The sequence below is a fragment of the Pseudorca crassidens genome, unplaced genomic scaffold, assembly GCF_039906515.1.
Source record: "Pseudorca crassidens isolate mPseCra1 unplaced genomic scaffold, mPseCra1.hap1 Scaffold_48, whole genome shotgun sequence".
Lineage (NCBI taxonomy): Eukaryota > Metazoa > Chordata > Mammalia > Artiodactyla > Delphinidae > Pseudorca > Pseudorca crassidens.
This window is the reverse complement of record NW_027136300.1, coordinates 1,214,075-1,232,224: the sequence shown is the minus strand read 5'-3', so window position 1 is coordinate 1,232,224 and position 18,150 is coordinate 1,214,075.

Genomic DNA, 18,150 nt, shown 5'->3' with positions numbered 1-18,150 from the left:
CCCTTAGCAGCACAATGAGTGGATTCAGGTATGATGATTCTAACTGAAATAAGTCACACAGAAAAAGAAACATCATAAGATATCAGTAATACACGGAATGTAAACTTGGCTCCACAGGAACTGAATTACAGAACAGAACAGGGTCTCAAATTTAGAAAACCAACTTATGCTTGCTTAAGGGTAAAGGTGAGTTGGGGTGCTGCATAAAACCAGAGATTGAAATGAGCACAGATAAAGTTCCTTAAGCCAAATATGGAATAGACAAGAGCTACTCCTTGCTCAACGAAATGGACTCAACACCGCATATTAAATGCCTAAGAATGTACCTGACTAGTAAGTATCTTAAAACCTATGGATTGCTATGTCTCCGAAAGAGAATCAAGCATGTGTACAGGGGCATAAACGCAGCAGTGATAGGATTGGAGAGGTTCGGTGAGCAAATGAAGACCCTTTGAAGTCATATTGCATGGTACCCATTCCACGGGTTTCAACTACCCAGGTTTAAGGTATTCTTCCTTCAGCTAAAACATGCATGTGGAACCTAGAGTATGATCAACCATGTGATCGGGAGACGTGTTCAAATATGTCTCAGTTTGCGTACCCTGGTACTCGGGTGCAACATTCCAGACGCTTTACTAACACCCTCCCGACTTGGAGAGTCAGTCCCTTTAACCTCCTGTTTGGCCCAGTTTGCAATTTCTGCGGAAGATGAACAGGAATAGCGAGAACCAATGAGAGACTAGCTGGAGGTGTCTGGACGGGCAAATTTAACTCTCATTTCCCACCAGGAAGAGGAATTAACCAAAGGCTCAGCGTGCCGTGCCGGAACCAGATTAGGGCCTGAAGCCATCCTGCGGTGTTGCGGCCAGCTCAAAAGAAAGCGAGTTGAAGAAAGGAGCTCAGGGGCACTGTAATTCACAAACCTGCAGAGTTATAAATGACAGCTATCGTCCAAAAATATACTGAAGTAAGGCTGCCAAGAGGACTTGAAAGCGGGGCAGAATTGCAGGAAACCGATTTCAGGAGGTAGACTGGAATTGCATTGAAAGCATAGGAAAAGAGGCAGAACGTCCACAATGATGCACTTGGCCAAAAAGGGCGTATGCGTTTTTTCCTGAATATATTCAGGAAAAAACGCATACGCCCTTTTTGGCCAACCAAGCAAGCTTGCAAAGGAAATCTGCACTACAATGAAGTCTCACTTCCCCCCGGTCAAAAGGGCCATCTGAAAAAAGTGTAAAATCCAGAAAGGCAGGACAGGCCATGGAGAACTGGGAGCCTTGTTATGCTGATGGGCGGGATGTAAATTGCCAACAGACACTCGGGAGAAGTGTATGGTGTTTCCTGAAACATCTAAAAAACAAAGCAACAGAGCCTAGGGCACTTCCACTTATGGTCCTATAGCTTAGGGAAATTAAAATCAAAAAGACACAGCCACCCCAAAGTTTGGGACGCCTCTGTTTACAAGAACCTCGTTTACAGTACAAGTTCAACATCGCAGAAAGTGAAAAATGGATAAAGAAGTTGTGGTATTTACTTACAAAGCAATATCACTCAGCAATGAAATCTATGTCATCAGGCCCTTAGCAGCACAATGAGTGGATTCAGGTATGATGATTCTAACTGAAATAAGTCACACAGAAAAAGAAACATCATAAGATATCAGTAATACACGGAATGTAAACTTGGCTACACAGGAACTGAATTACAGAACAGAACAGGGTCTCAAATTTAGAAAACCAACTTATGCTTGCTTAAGGGGAAAGGTGAGTTGGGGTGCTGCATAAAACCAGAGATTGAAATGAGCACAGATAAAGTTCCTTAAGCCAAATATGGAATAGACAAGAGCTACTCCTTGCTCAACGAAATGGACTCAACACCGCATATAAAATGCCTAAGAATGTACCTGACTAGTAAGTATCTTAAATCCTATGGATTGCTATGTCTCCGAAAGAGAATCAAGCATGTGTACAGGGGCATAAACGCAGCAGTGATAGGATTGGAGAGGTTCGGTGAGCAAATGAAGACCCTTTGAAGTCATATTGCATGGTACCCATTCCACGGGTTTCAACTACCCAGGTTTAAGGTATTCTTCCTTCAGGTAAAACATGCATGTGGAACCTAGAGTCTGATCAACCATGTGATCGGGAGACGTGTTCAAATATGTCTCAGTTTTCGTACCCTGGTACTCGGGTGCAACATTCCAGACGCTTTACTAACACCCTCCCGACTTGGAGAGTCAGTCCCTTTAACCTCCTGTTTGGCCCAGTTTGCAATTTCTGCGGAAGATGAACAGGAATAGCGAGAACCAATGAGAGACTAGCTGGAGGTGTCTGGACGGGCAAATTTAACTCTCATTTCCCACCAGGAAGAGGAATTAACCAAAGGCTCAGCGTGCCGTGCCGGAACCAGATTAGGGCCTGAAGCCATCCTGCGGTGTTGCGGCCAGCTCAAAAGAAAGCGAGTTGAAGAAAGGAGCTCAGGGGCACTCTAATTCACAAACCTGCAGAGTTATAAATGACAGCTATCGTCCAAAAATATACTGAAGTAAGGCTGCCAAGAGGACTTGAAAGCGGGGCAGAATTGCAGGAAACTGATTTCAGGAGGCAGACTGGAATTGCATTGAAAGCATAGGAAAAGAGGCAGAACGTCCACAATGATGCACTTGGCCAAAAAGGGCGTATGCGTTTTTTCCTGAATATATTCAGGAAAAAACGCATACGCCCTTTTTGGCCAACCAAGCAAGCTTGCAAAGGAAATCTGCACTACAATGAAGTCTCACTTCCCCCCGGTCAAAAGGGCCATCTGAAAAAAGTGTAAAATCCAGAAAGGCAGGACAGGCCATGGAGAACTGGGAGCCTTGTTATGCTGATGGGCGGGATGTAAATTGCCAACAGACACTCGGGAGAAGTGTATGGTGTTTCCTGAAACATCTAAAAAACAAAGCAACAGAGCCTAGGGCACTTCCACTTATGGTCCTATAGCTTAGGGAAATTAAAATCAAAAAGACACAGCCACCCCAAAGTTTGGGACGCCTCTGTTTACAAGAACCTCGTTTACAGTACAAGTTCAACATCGCAGAAAGTGAAAAATGGATAAAGAAGTTGTGGTATTTACTTACAAAGCAATATCACTCAGCAATGAAATCTATGTCATCAGGCCCTTAGCAGCACAATGAGTGGATTCAGGTATGATGATTCTAACTGAAATAAGTCACACAGAAAAAGAAACATCATAAGATATCAGTAATACACGGAATGTAAACTTGGCTCCACAGGAACTGAATTACAGAACAGAACAGGGTCTCAAATTTAGAAAACCAACTTATGCTTGCTTAAGGGTAAAGGTGAGTTGGGGTGCTGCATAAAACCAGAGATTGAAATGAGCACAGATAAAGTTCCTTAAGCCAAATATGGAATAGACAAGAGCTACTCCTTGCTCAACGAAATGGACTCAACACCGCATATTAAATGCCTAAGAATGTACCTGACTAGTAAGTATCTTAAAACCTATGGATTGCTATGTCTCCGAAAGAGAATCAAGCATGTGTACAGGGGCATAAACGCAGCAGTGATAGGATTGGAGAGGTTCGGTGAGCAAATGAAGACCCTTTGAAGTCATATTGCATGGTACCCATTCCACGGGTTTCAACTACCCAGGTTTAAGGTATTCTTCCTTCAGCTAAAACATGCATGTGGAACCTAGAGTATGATCAACCATGTGATCGGGAGACGTGTTCAAATATGTCTCAGTTTTCGTACCCTGGTACTCGGGTGCAACATTCCAGACGCTTTACTAACACCCTCCCGACTTGGAGAGTCAGTCCCTTTAACCTCCTGTTTGGCCCAGTTTGCAATTTCTGCGGAAGATGAACAGGAATAGCGAGAACCAATGAGAGACTAGCTGGAGGTGTCTGGACGGGCAAATTTAACTCAAATTTCCCACCAGGAAGAGGAATTAACCAAAGGCTCAGCGTGCCGTGCCGGAACCAGATTAGGGCCTGAAGCCATCCTGCGGTGTTGCGGCCAGCTCAAAAGAAAGCGAGTTGAAGAAAGGAGCTCAGGGGCACTCTAATTCACAAACCTGCAGAGTTATAAATGACAGCTATCGTCCAAAAATATACTGAAGTAAGGCTGCCAAGAGGACTTGAAAGCGGGGCAGAATTGCAGGAAACCGATTTCAGGAGGTAGACTGGAATTGCATTGAAAGCATAGGAAAAGAGGCAGAACGTCCACAATGATGCACTTGGCCAAAAAGGGCGTATGCGTTTTTTCCTGAATATATTCAGGAAAAAACGCATATGCCCTTTTTGGCCAACCAAGCAAGCTTGCAAAGGAAATCTGCACTACAATGAAGTCTCACTTCCCCCCGGTCAAAAGGGCCATCTGAAAAAAGTGTAAAATCCAGAAAGGCAGGACAGGCCATGGAGAACTGGGAGCCTTGTTATGCTGATGGGCGGGATGTAAATTGCCAACAGACACTCGGGAGAAGTGTATGGTGTTTCCTGAAACATCTAAAAAACAAAGCAACAGAGCCTAGGGCACTTCCACTTATGGTCCTATAGCTTAGGGAAATTAAAATCAAAAAGACACAGCCACCCCAAAGTTTGGGACGCCTCTGTTTACAAGAACCTCGTTTACAGTACAAGTTCAACATCGCAGAAAGTGAAAAATGGATAAAGAAGTTGTGGTATTTACTTACAAAGCAATATCACTCAGCAATGAAATCTATGTCATCAGGCCCTTAGCAGCACAATGAGTGGATTCAGGTATGATGATTCTAACTGAAATAAGTCACACAGAAAAAGAAACATCATAAGATATCAGTAATACACGGAATGTAAACTTGGCTACACAGGAACTGAATTACAGAACAGAACAGGGTCTCAAATTTAGAAAACCAACTTATGCTTGCTTAAGGGTAAAGGTGAGTTGGGGTGCTGCATAAAACCAGAGATTGAAATGAGCACAGATAAAGTTCCTTAAGCCAAATATGGAATAGACAAGAGCTACTCCTTGCTCAACGAAATGGACTCAACACCGCATATTAAATGCCTAAGAATGTACCTGACTAGTAAGTATCTTAAAACCTATGGATTGCTATGTCTCCGAAAGAGAATCAAGCATGTGTACAGGGGCATAAACGCAGCAGTGATAGGATTGGAGAGGTTCGGTGAGCAAATGAAGACCCTTTGAAGTCATATTGCATGGTACCCATTCCACGGGTTTCAACTACCCAGGTTTAAGGTATTCTTCCTTCAGCTAAAACATGCATGTGGAACCTAGAGTATGATCAACCATGTGATCGGGAGACGTGTTCAAATATGTCTCAGTTTGCGTACCCTGGTACTCGGGTGCAACATTCCAGACGCTTTACTAACACCCTCCCGACTTGGAGAGTCAGTCCCTTTAACCTCCTGTTTGGCCCAGTTTGCAATTTCTGCGGAAGATGAACAGGAATAGCGAGAACCAATGAGAGACTAGCTGGAGGTGTGTGGACGGGCAAATTTAACCCTCATTTCCCACCAGGAAGAGGAATTAACCAAAGGCTCAGCGTGCCATGCCGGAACAAGATTAGGGCCTGAAGCCATCCTGCGGTGTTGCGGCCAGCTCAAAAGAAAGCGAGTTGAAGAAAGGAGCTCAGGGGCACTGTAATTCACAAACCTGCAGAGTTATAAATGACAGCTATCGTCCAAAAATATACTGAAGTAAGGCTGCCAAGAGGATTTGAAAGCGGGGCAGAATTGCAGGAAATCGATTTCAGGAGGTAGACTGGAATTGCATTGAAAGCATAGGAAAAGAGGCAGAACGTCCACAATGATGCACTTGGCCAAAAAGGGCGTATGCGTTTTTTCCTGAATATATTCAGGAAAAAACGCATACGCCCTTTTTGGCCAACCAAGCAAGCTTGCAAAGGAAATCTGCACTACAATGAAGTCTCACTTCCCCGCGGTCAAAAGGGCCATCTGAAAAAAGTGTAAAATCCAGAAAGGCAGGACAGGCCATGGAGAACTGGGAGCCTTGTTATGCTGATGGGCGGGATGTAAATTGCCAACAGACACTCGGGAGAAGTGTATGGTGTTTCCTGAAACATCTAAAAAACAAAGCAACAGAGCCTAGGGCACTTCCACTTATGGTCCTATAGCTTAGGGAAATTAAAATCAAAAAGACACAGCCACCCCAAAGTTTGGGACGCCTCTGTTTACAAGAACCTCGTTTACAGTACAAGTTCAACATCGCAGAAAGTGAAAAATGGATAAAGAAGTTGTGGTATTTACTTACAAAGCAATATCACTCAGCAATGAAATCTATGTCATCAGGCCCTTAGCAGCACAATGAGTGGATTCAGGTATGATGATTCTAACTGAAATAAGTCACACAGAAAAAGAAACATCACAAGATATCAGTAATACACGGAATGTAAACTTGGCTACACAGGAACTGAATTACAGAACAGAACAGTGTCTCAAATTTAGAAAACCAACTTATGCTTGCTTAAGGGTAAAGGTGAGTTGGGGTGCTGCATAAAACCAGAGATTGAAATGAGCACAGATAAAGTTCCTTAAGCCAAATATGGAATAGACAAGAGCTACCTCTTGCTCAATGAAATGGACTCAACACCGCATATTAAATGCCTAAGAATGTACCTGACTAGTAAGTATCTTAAAACCTATGGATTGCTATGTCTCCGAAAGAGAATCAAGCATGTGTACAGGGGCATAAACGCAGCAGTGATAGGATTGGAGAGGTTCGGTGAGCAAATGAAGACCCTTTGAAGTCATATTGCATGGTACCCATTCCACGGGTTTCAACTACCCAGGTTTAAGGTATTCTTCCTTCAGCTAAAACATGCATGTGGAACCTAGAGTATGATCAACCATGTGATCGGGAGACGTGTTCAAATATGTCTCAGTTTGCGTACCCTGGTACTCGGGTGCAACATTCCAGACGCTTTACTAACACCCTCCCGACTTGGAGAGTCAGTCCCTTTAACCTCCTGTTTGGCCCAGTTTGCAATTTCTGCGGAAGATGAACAGGAATAGCGAGAACCAATGAGAGACTAGCTGGAGGTGTCTGGACGGGCAAATTTAACTCTCATTTCCCACCAGGAAGAGGAATTAACCAAAGGCTCAGCGTGCCGTGCCGGAACCAGATTAGGGCCTGAAGCCATCCTGCGGTGTTGCGGCCAGCTCAAAAGAAAGCGAGTTGAAGAAAGGAGCTCAGGGGCACTGTAATTCACAAACCTGCAGAGTTATAAATGACAGCTATCGTCCAAAAATATACTGAAGTAAGGCTGCCAAGAGGACTTGAAAGCGGGGCAGAATTGCAGGAAACCGATTTCAGGAGGCAGACTGGAATTGCATTGAAAGCATAGGAGAAGAGGCAGAACGTCCACAATGATGCACTTGGCCAAAAAGGGCATATGCGTTTTTTCCTGAATATATTCAGGAAAAAACGCATACGCCCTTTTTGGCCAACCAAGCAAGCTTGCAAAGGAAATCTGCACTACAATGAAGTCTCACTTCCCCGCGGTCAAAAGGGCCATCTGAAAAAAGTGTAAAATCCAGAAAGGCAGGACAGGCCATGGAGAACTGGGAGCCTTGTTATGCTGATGGGCGGGATGTAAATTGCCAACAGACACTCGGGAGAAGTGTATGGTGTTTCCTGAAACATCTAAAAAACAAAGCAACAGAGCCTAGGGCACTTCCACTTATGGTCCTATAGCTTAGGGAAATTAAAATCAAAAAGACACAGCCACCCCAAAGTTTGGGATGCCTCTGTTTACAAGAACCTCGTTTACAGTACAAGTTCAACATCGCAGAAAGTGAAAAATGGATAAAGAAGTTGTGGTATTTACTTACAAAGCAATATCACTCAGCAATGAAATCTATGTCATCAGGCCCTTAGCAGCACAATGAGTGGATTCAGGTATGATGATTCTAACTGAAATAAGTCACACAGAAAAAGAAACATCATAAGATATCAGTAATACACGGAATGTAAACTTGGCTACACAGGAACTGAATTACAGAACAGAACAGGGTCTCAAATTTAGAAAACCAACTTATGCTTGCTTAAGGGTAAAGGTGAGTTGGGGTGCTGCATAAAACCAGAGATTGAAATGAGCACAGATAAAGTTCCTTAAGCCAAATATGGAATAGACAAGAGCTACCTCTTGCTCAACGAAATGGACTCAACACCGCATATTAAATGCCTAAGAATGTACCTGACTAGTAAGTATCTTAAAACCTATGGATTGCTATGTCTCCGAAAGAGAATCAAGCATGTGTACAGGGGCATAAACGCAGCAGTGATAGGATTGGAGAGGTTCGGTGAGCAAATGAAGACCCTTTGAAGTCATATTGCATGGTACCCATTCCACGGGTTTCAACTACCCAGGTTTAAGGTATTCTTCCTTCAGCTAAAACATGCATGTGGAACCTAGAGTATGATCAACCATGTGATCGGGAGACGTGTTCAAATATGTCTCAGTTTTCGTACCCTGGTACTCGGGTGCAACATTCCAGACGCTTTACTAACACCCTCCCGACTTGGAGAGTCAGTCCCTTTAACCTCCTGTTTGGCCCAGTTTGCAATTTCTGCGGAAGATGAACAGGAATAGCGAGAACCAATGAGAGACTAGCTGGAGGTGTCTGGACGGGCAAATTTAACTCTCATTTCCCACCAGGAAGAGGAATTAACCAAAGGCTCAGCGTGCCGTGCCGGAACCAGATTAGGGCCTGAAGCCATCCTGCGGTGTTGCGGCCAGCTCAAAAGAAAGCGAGTTGAAGAAAGGAGCTCAGGGGCACTGTAATTCACAAACCTGCAGAGTTATAAATGACAGCTATCGTCCAAAAATATACTGAAGTAAGGCTGCCAAGAGGACTTGAAAGCGGGGCAGAATTGCAGGAAACCGATTTCAGGAGGCACACTGGAATTGCATTGAAAGCATAGGAGAAGAGGCAGAACGTCCACAATGATGCACTTGGCCAAAAAGGGCATATGCGTTTTTTCCTGAATATATTCAGGAAAAAACGCATACGCCCTTTTTGGCCAACCAAGCAAGCTTGCAAAGGAAATCTGCACTACAATGAAGTCTCACTTCCCCCCGGTCAAAAGGGCCATCTGAAAAAAGTGTAAAATCCAGAAAGGCAGGACAGGCCATGGAGAACTGGGAGCCTTGTTATGCTGATGGGCGGGATGTAAATTGCCAACAGACACTCGGGAGAAGTGTATGGTGTTTCCTGAAACATCTAAAAAACAAAGCAACAGAGCCTAGGGCACTTCCACTTATGGTCCTATAGCTTAGGGAAATTAAAATCAAAAAGACACAGCCACCCCAAAGTTTGGGACGCCTCTGTTTACAAGAACCTCGTGTACAGTACAAGTTCAACATCGCAGAAAGTGAAAAATGGATAAAGAAGTTGTGGTATTTACTTACAAAGCAATATCACTCAGCAATGAAATCTATGTCATCAGGCCCTTAGCAGCACAATGAGTGGATTCAGGTATGATGATTCTAACTGAAATAAGTCACACAGAAAAAGAAACATCATAAGATATCAGTAATACACGGAATGTAAACTTGGCTACACAGGAACTGAATTACAGAACAGAACAGGGTCTCAAATTTAGAAAACCAACTTATGCTTGCTTAAGGGGAAAGGTGAGTTGGGGTGCTGCATAAAACCAGAGATTGAAATGAGCACAGATAAAGTTCCTTAAGCCAAATATGGAATAGACAAGAGCTACTCCTTGCTCAACGAAATGGACTCAACACCGCATATTAAATGCCTAAGAATGTACCTGACTAGTAAGTATCTTAAAACCTATGGATTGCTATGTCTCCGAAAGAGAATCAAGCATGTGTACAGGGGCATAAATGCAGCAGTGATAGGATTGGAGAGGTTCGGTGAGCAAATGAAGACCCTTTGAAGTCATATTGCATGGTACCCATTCCACGGGTTTCAACTACCCAGGTTTAAGGTATTCTTCCTTCAGCTAAAACATGCATGTGGAACCTAGAGTATGATCAACCATGTGATTGGGAGACGTGTTCAAATATGTCTCAGTTTTCGTACCCTGGTACTCGGGTGCAACATTCCAGACGCTTTACTAACACCCTCCCGACTTGGAGAGTCAGTCCCTTTAACCTCCTGTTTGGCCCAGTTTGCAATTTCTGCGGAAGATGAACAGGAATAGCGAGAACCAATGAGAGACTAGCTGGAGGTGTCTGGACGGGCAAATTTAACTCTCATTTCCCACCAGGAAGAGGAATTAACCAAAGGCTCAGCGTGCCGTGCCGGAACCAGATTAGGGCCTGAAGCCATCCTGCGGTGTTGCGGCCAGCTCAAAAGAAAGCGAGTTGAAGAAAGGAGCTCAGGGGCACTGTAATTCACAAACCTACAGAGTTATAAATGACAGCTATCGTCCAAAAATATACTGAAGTAAGGCTGCCAAGAGGACTTGAAAGCGGGGCAGAATTGCAGGAAACCGATTTCAGGAGGTAGACTGGAATTGCATTGAAAGCATAGGAAAAGAGGCAGAACGTCCACAATGATGCACTTGGCCAAAAAGGGCGTATGTGTTTTTTCCTGAATATATTCAGGAAAAAACGCATACGCCCTTTTTGGCCAACCAAGCAAGCTTGCAAAGGAAATCTGCACTACAATGAAGTCTCACTTCCCCCCGGTCAAAAGGGCCATCTGAAAAAAGTGTAAAATCCAGAAAGGCAGGACAGGCCATGGAGAACTGGGAGCCTTGTTATGCTGATGGGCGGGATGTAAATTGCCAACAGACACTCGGGAGAAGTGTATGGTGTTTCCTGAAACATCTAAAAAACAAAGCAACAGAGCCTAGGGCACTTCCACTTATGGTCCTATAGCTTAGGGAAATTAAAATCAAAAAGACACAGCCACCCCAAAGTTTGGGACGCCTCTGTTTACAAGAACCTCGTGTACAGTACAAGTTCAACATCGCAGAAAGTGAAAAATGGATAAAGAAGTTGTGGTATTTACTTACAAAGCAATATCACTCAGCAATGAAATCTATGTCATCAGGCCCTTAGCAGCACAATGAGTGGATTCAGGTATGATGATTCTAACTGAAATAAGTCACACAGAAAAAGAAACATCATAAGATATCAGTAATACACGGAATGTAAACTTGGCTACACAGGAACTGAATTACAGAACAGAACAGGGTCTCAAATTTAGAAAACCAACTTATGCTTTCTTAAGGGGAAAGGTGAGTTGGGGTGCTGCATAAAACCAGAGATTGAAATGAGCACAGATAAAGTTCCTTAAGCCAAATATGGAATAGACAAGAGCTACCTCTTGCTCAACGAAATGGACTCAACACCGCATATTAAATGCCTAAGAATGTACCTGACTAGTAAGTATCTTAAAACCTATGGATTGCTATGTCTCCGAAAGAGAATCAAGCATGTGTACAGGGGCATAAACGCAGCAGTGATAGGATTGGAGAGGTTCGGTGAGCAAATGAAGACCCTTTGAAGTCATATTGCATGGTACCCATTCCACGGGTTTCAACTACCCAGGTTTAAGGTATTCTTCCTTCAGCTAAAACATGCATGTGGAACCTAGAGTATGATCAACCATGTGATTGGGAGACGTGTTCAAATATGTCTCAGTTTTCGTACCCTGGTACTCGGGTGCAACATTCCAGACGCTTTACTAACACCCTCCCGACTTGGAGAGTCAGTCCCTTTAACCTCCTGTTTGGCCCAGTTTGCAATTTCTGCGGAAGATGAACAGGAATAGCGAGAACCAATGAGAGACTAGCTGGAGGTGTCTGGACGGGCAAATTTAACTCTCATTTCCCACCAGGAAGAGGAATTAACCAAAGGCTCAGCGTGCCGTGCCGGAACCAGATTAGGGCCTGAAGCCATCCTGCGGTGTTGCGGCCAGCTCAAAAGAAAGCGAGTTGAAGAAAGGAGCTCAGGGGCACTGTAATTCACAAACCTGCAGAGTTATAAATGACAGCTATCGTCCAAAAATATACTGAAGTAAGGCTGCCAAGAGGACTTGAAAGCGGGGCAGAATTGCAGGAAACCGATTTCAGGAGGTAGACTGGAATTGCATTGAAAGCATAGGAAAAGAGGCAGAACGTCCACAATGATGCACTTGGCCAAAAAGGGCGTATGTGTTTTTTCCTGAATATATTCAGGAAAAAACGCATACGCCCTTTTTGGCCAACCAAGCAAGCTTGCAAAGGAAATCTGCACTACAATGAAGTCTCACTTCCCCCCGGTCAAAAGGGCCATCTGAAAAAAGTGTAAAATCCAGAAAGGCAGGACAGGCCATGGAGAACTGGGAGCCTTGTTATGCTGATGGGCGGGATGTAAATTGCCAACAGACACTCGGGAGAAGTGTATGGTGTTTCCTGAAACATCTAAAAAACAAAGCAACAGAGCCTAGGGCACTTCCACTTATGGTCCTATAGCTTAGGGAAATTAAAATCAAAAAGACACAGCCACCCCAAAGTTTGGGACGCCTCTGTTTACAAGAACCTCGTGTACAGTACAAGTTCAACATCGCAGAAAGTGAAAAATGGATAAAGAAGTTGTGGTATTTACTTACAAAGCAATATCACTCAGCAATGAAATCTATGTCATCAGGCCCTTAGCAGCACAAAGAGTGGATTCAGGTATGATGATTCTAACTGAAATAAGTCACACAGAAAAAGAAACATCATAAGATATCAGTAATACACGGAATGTAAACTTGGCTACACAGGAACTGAATTACAGAACAGAACAGGGTCTCAAATTTAGAAAACCAACTTATGCTTGCTTAAGGGGAAAGGTGAGTTGGGGTGATGCATAAAACCAGAGATTGAAATGAGCACAGATAAAGTTCCTTAAGCCAAATATGGAATAGACAAGAGCTACCTCTTGCTCAACGAAATGGACTCAACACCGCATATTAAATGCCTAAGAATGTACCTGACTAGTAAGTATCTTAAAACCTATGGATTGCTATGTCTCCGAAAGAGAATCAAGCATGTGTACAGGGGCATAAACGCAGCAGTGATAGGATTGGAGAGGTTCGGTGAGCAAATGAAGACCCTTTGAAGTCATATTGCATGGTACCCATTCCACGGGTTTCAACTACCCAGGTTTAAGGTATTCTTCCTTCAGCTAAAACATGCATGTGGAACCTAGAGTATGATCAACCATGTGATTGGGAGACGTGTTCAAATATGTCTCAGTTTTCGTACCCTGGTACTCGGGTGCAACATTCCAGACGCTTTACTAACACCCTCCCGACTTGGAGAGTCAGTCCCTTTAACCTCCTGTTTGGCCCAGTTTGCAATTTCTGCGGAAGATGAACAGGAATAGCGAGAACCAATGAGAGACTAGCTGGAGGTGTCTGGACGGGCAAATTTAACTCTCATTTCCCACCAGGAAGAGGAATTAACCAAAGGCTCAGCGTGCCGTGCCGGAACCAGATTAGGGCCTGAAGCCATCCTGCGGTGTTGCGGCCAGCTCAAAAGAAAGCGAGTTGAAGAAAGGAGCTCAGGGGCACTGTAATTCACAAACCTGCAGAGTTATAAATGACAGCTATCGTCCAAAAATATACTGAAGTAAGGCTGCCAAGAGGACTTGAAAGCGGGGCAGAATTGCAGGAAACCGATTTCAGGAGGTAGACTGGAATTGCATTGAAAGCATAGGAAAAGAGGCAGAACGTCCACAATGATGCACTTGGCCAAAAAGGGCGTATGTGTTTTTTCCTGAATATATTCAGGAAAAAACGCATACGCCCTTTTTGGCCAACCAAGCAAGCTTGCAAAGGAAATCTGCACTACAATGAAGTCTCACTTCCCCCCGGTCAAAAGGGCCATCTGAAAAAAGTGTAAAATCCAGAAAGGCAGGACAGGCCATGGAGAACTGGGAGCCTTGTTATGCTGATGGGCGGGATGTAAATTGCCAACAGACACTCGGGAGAAGTGTATGGTGTTTCCTGAAACATCTAAAAAACAAAGCAACAGAGCCTAGGGCACTTCCACTTATGGTCCTATAGCTTAGGGAAATTAAAATCAAAAAGACACAGCCACCCCAAAGTTTGGGACGCCTCTGTTTACAAGAACCTCGTGTACAGTACAAGTTCAACATCGCAGAAAGTGAAAAATGGATAAAGAAGTTGTGGTATTTACTTACAAAGCAATATCACTCAGCAATGAAATCTATGTCATCAGGCCCTTAGCAGCACAATGAGTGGATTCAGGTATGATGATTCTAACTGAAATAAGTCACACAGAAAAAGAAACATCATAAGATATCAGTAATACACGGAATGTAAACTTGGCTACACAGGAACTGAATTACAGAACAGAACAGGGTCTCAAATTTAGAAAACCAACTTATGCTTGCTTAAGGGGAAAGGTGAGTTGGGGTGCTGCATAAAACCAGAGATTGAAATGAGCACAGATAAAGTTCCTTAAGCCAAATATGGAATAGACAAGAGCTACTCCTTGCTCAACGAAATGGACTCAACACCGCATATTAAATGCCTAAGAATGTACCTGACTAGTAAGTATCTTAAAACCTATGGATTGCTATGTCTCCGAAAGAGAATCAAGCATGTGTACAGGGGCATAAACGCAGCAGTGATAGGATTGGAGAGGTTCGGTGAGCAAATGAAGACCCTTTGAAGTCATATTGCATGGTACCCATTCCACGGGTTTCAACTACCCAGGTTTAAGGTATTCTTCCTTCAGCTAAAACATGCATGTGGAACCTAGAGTATGATCAACCATGTGATCGGGAGACGTGTTCAAATATGTCTCAGTTTTCGTACCCTGGTACTCGGGTGCAACATTCCAGACGCTTTACTAACACCCTCCCGACTTGGAGAGTCAGTCCCTTTAACCTCCTGTTTGGCCCAGTTTGCAATTTCTGCGGAAGATGAACAGGAATAGCGAGAACCAATGAGAGACTAGCTGGAGGTGTCTGGACGGGCAAATTTAACTCTCATTTCCCACCAGGAAGAGGAATTAACCAAAGGCTCAGCGTGCCGTGCCGGAACCAGATTAGGGCCTGAAGCCATCCTGCGGTGTTGCGGCCAGCTCAAAAGAAAGCGAGTTAAAGAAAGGAGCTCAGGGGCACTGTAATTCACAAACCTGCAGAGTTATAAATGACAGCTATCGTCCAAAAATATACTGAAGTAAGGCTGCCAAGAGGACTTGAAAGCGGGGCAGAATTGCAGGAAACCGATTTCAGGAGGCACACTGGAATTGCATTGAAAGCATAGGAAAAGAGGCAGAACGTCCACAATGATGCACTTGGCCAAAAAGGGCGTATGCGTTTTTTCCTGAATATATTCAGGAAAAAACGCATACGCCCTTTTTGGCCAACCAAGCAAGCTTGCAAAGGAAATCTGCACTACAATGAAGTCTCACTTCCCCCCGGTCAAAAGGGCCATCTGAAAAAAGTGTAAAATCCAGAAAGGCAGGACAGGCCATGGAGAACTGGGAGCCTTGTTATGCTGATGGGCGGGATGTAAATTGCCAACAGACACTCGGGAGAAGTGTATGGTGTTTCCTGAAACATCTAAAAAACAAAGCAACAGAGCCTAGGGCACTTCCACTTATGGTCCTATAGCTTAGGGAAATTAAAATCAAAAAGACACAGCCACCCCAAAGTTTGGGACGCCTCTGTTTACAAGAACCTCGTGTACAGTACAAGTTCAACATCGCAGAAAGTGAAAAATGGATAAAGAAGTTGTGGTATTTACTTACAAAGCAATATCACTCAGCAATGAAATCTATGTCATCAGGCCCTTAGCAGCACAATGAGTGGATTCAGGTATGATGATTCTAACTGAAATAAGTCACACAGAAAAAGAAACATCATAAGATATCAGTAATACACGGAATGTAAACTTGGCTACACAGGAACTGAATTACAGAACAGAACAGGGTCTCAAATTTAGAAAACCAACTTATGCTTGCTTAAGGGGAAAGGTGAGTTGGGGTGCTGCATAAAACCAGAGATTGAAATGAGCACAGATAAAGTTCCTTAAGCCAAATATGGAATAGACAAGAGCTACTCCTTGCTCAACGAAATGGACTCAACACCGCATATTAAATGCCTAAGAATGTACCTGACTAGTAAGTATCTTAAAACCTATGGATTGCTATGTCTCCGAAAGAGAATCAAGCATGTGTACAGGGGCATAAACGCAGCAGTGATAGGATTGGAGAGGTTCGGTGAGCAAATGAAGACCCTTTGAAGTCATATTGCATGGTACCCATTCCACGGGTTTCAACTACCCAGGTTTAAGGTATTCTTCCTTCAGCTAAAACATGCATGTGGAACCTAGAGTATGATCAACCATGTGATCGGGAGACGTGTTCAAATATGTCTCAGTTTTCGTACCCTGGTACTCGGGTGCAACATTCCAGACGCTTTACTAACACCCTCCCGACTTGGAGAGTCAGTCCCTTTAACCTCCTGTTTGGCCCAGTTTGCAATTTCTGCGGAAGATGAACAGGAATAGCGAGAACCAATGAGAGACTAGCTGGAGGTGTCTGGACGGGCAAATTTAACTCTCATTTCCCACCAGGAAGAGGAATTAACCAAAGGCTCAGCGTGCCGTGCCGGAACCAGATTAGGGCCTGAAGCCATCCTGCGGTGTTGCGGCCAGCTCAAAAGAAAGCGAGTTGAAGAAAGGAGCTCAGGGGCACTGTAATTCACAAACCTGCAGAGTTATAAATGACAGCTATCGTCCAAAAATATACTGAAGTAAGGCTGCCAAGAGGACTTGAAAGCGGGGCAGAATTGCAGGAAACCGATTTCAGGAGGCACACTGGAATTGCATTGAAAGCATAGGAAAAGAGGCAGAACGTCCACAATGATGCACTTGGCCAAAAAGGGCGTATGCGTTTTTTCCTGAATATATTCAGGAAAAAACGCATACGCCCTTTTTGGCCAACCAAGCAAGCTTGCAAAGGAAATCTGCACTACAATGAAGTCTCACTTCCCCCCGGTCAAAAGGGCCATCTGAAAAAAGTGTAAAATCCAGAAAGGCAGGACAGGCCATGGAGAACTGGGAGCCTTGTTATGCTGATGGGCGGGATGTAAATTGCCAACAGACACTCGGGAGAAGTGTATGGTGTTTCCTGAAACATCTAAAAAACAAAGCAACAGAGCCTAGGGCACTTCCACTTATGGTCCTATAGCTTAGGGAAATTAAAATCAAAAAGACACAGCCACCCCAAAGTTTGGGACGCCTCTGTTTACAAGAACCTCGTGTACAGTACAAGTTCAACATCGCAGAAAGTGAAAAATGGATAAAGAAGTTGTGGTATTTACTTACAAAGCAATATCACTCAGCAATGAAATCTATGTCATCAGGCCCTTAGCAGCACAATGAGTGGATTCAGGTATGATGATTCTAACTGAAATAAGTCACACAGAAAAAGAAACATCATAAGATATCAGTAATACACGGAATGTAAACTTGGCTACACAGGAACTGAATTACAGAACAGAACAGGGTCTCAAATTTAGAAAACCAACTTATGCTTGCTTAAGGGGAAAGGTGAGTTGGGGTGCTGCATAAAACCAGAGATTGAAATGAGCACAGATAAAGTTCCTTAAGCCAAATATGGAATAGACAAGAGCTACTCCTTGCTCAACGAAATGGACTCAACACCGCATATTAAATGCCTAAGAATGTACCTGACTAGTAAGTATCTTAAAACCTATGGATTGCTATGTCTCCGAAAGAGAATCAAGCATGTGTACAGGGGCATAAACGCAGCAGTGATAGGATTGGAGAGGTTCGGTGAGCAAATGAAGACCCTTTGAAGTCATATTGCATGGTACCCATTCCACGGGTTTCAACTACCCAGGTTTAAGGTATTCTTCCTTCAGCTAAAACATGCATGTGGAACCTAGAGTATGATCAACCATGTGATCGGGAGACGTGTTCAAATATGTCTCAGTTTTCGTACCCTGGTACTCGGGTGCAACATTCCAGACGCTTTACTAACACCCTCCCGACTTGGAGAGTCAGTCCCTTTAACCTCCTGTTTGGCCCAGTTTGCAATTTCTGCGGAAGATGAACAGGAATAGCGAGAACCAATGAGAGACTAGCTGGAGGTGTCTGGACGGGCAAATTTA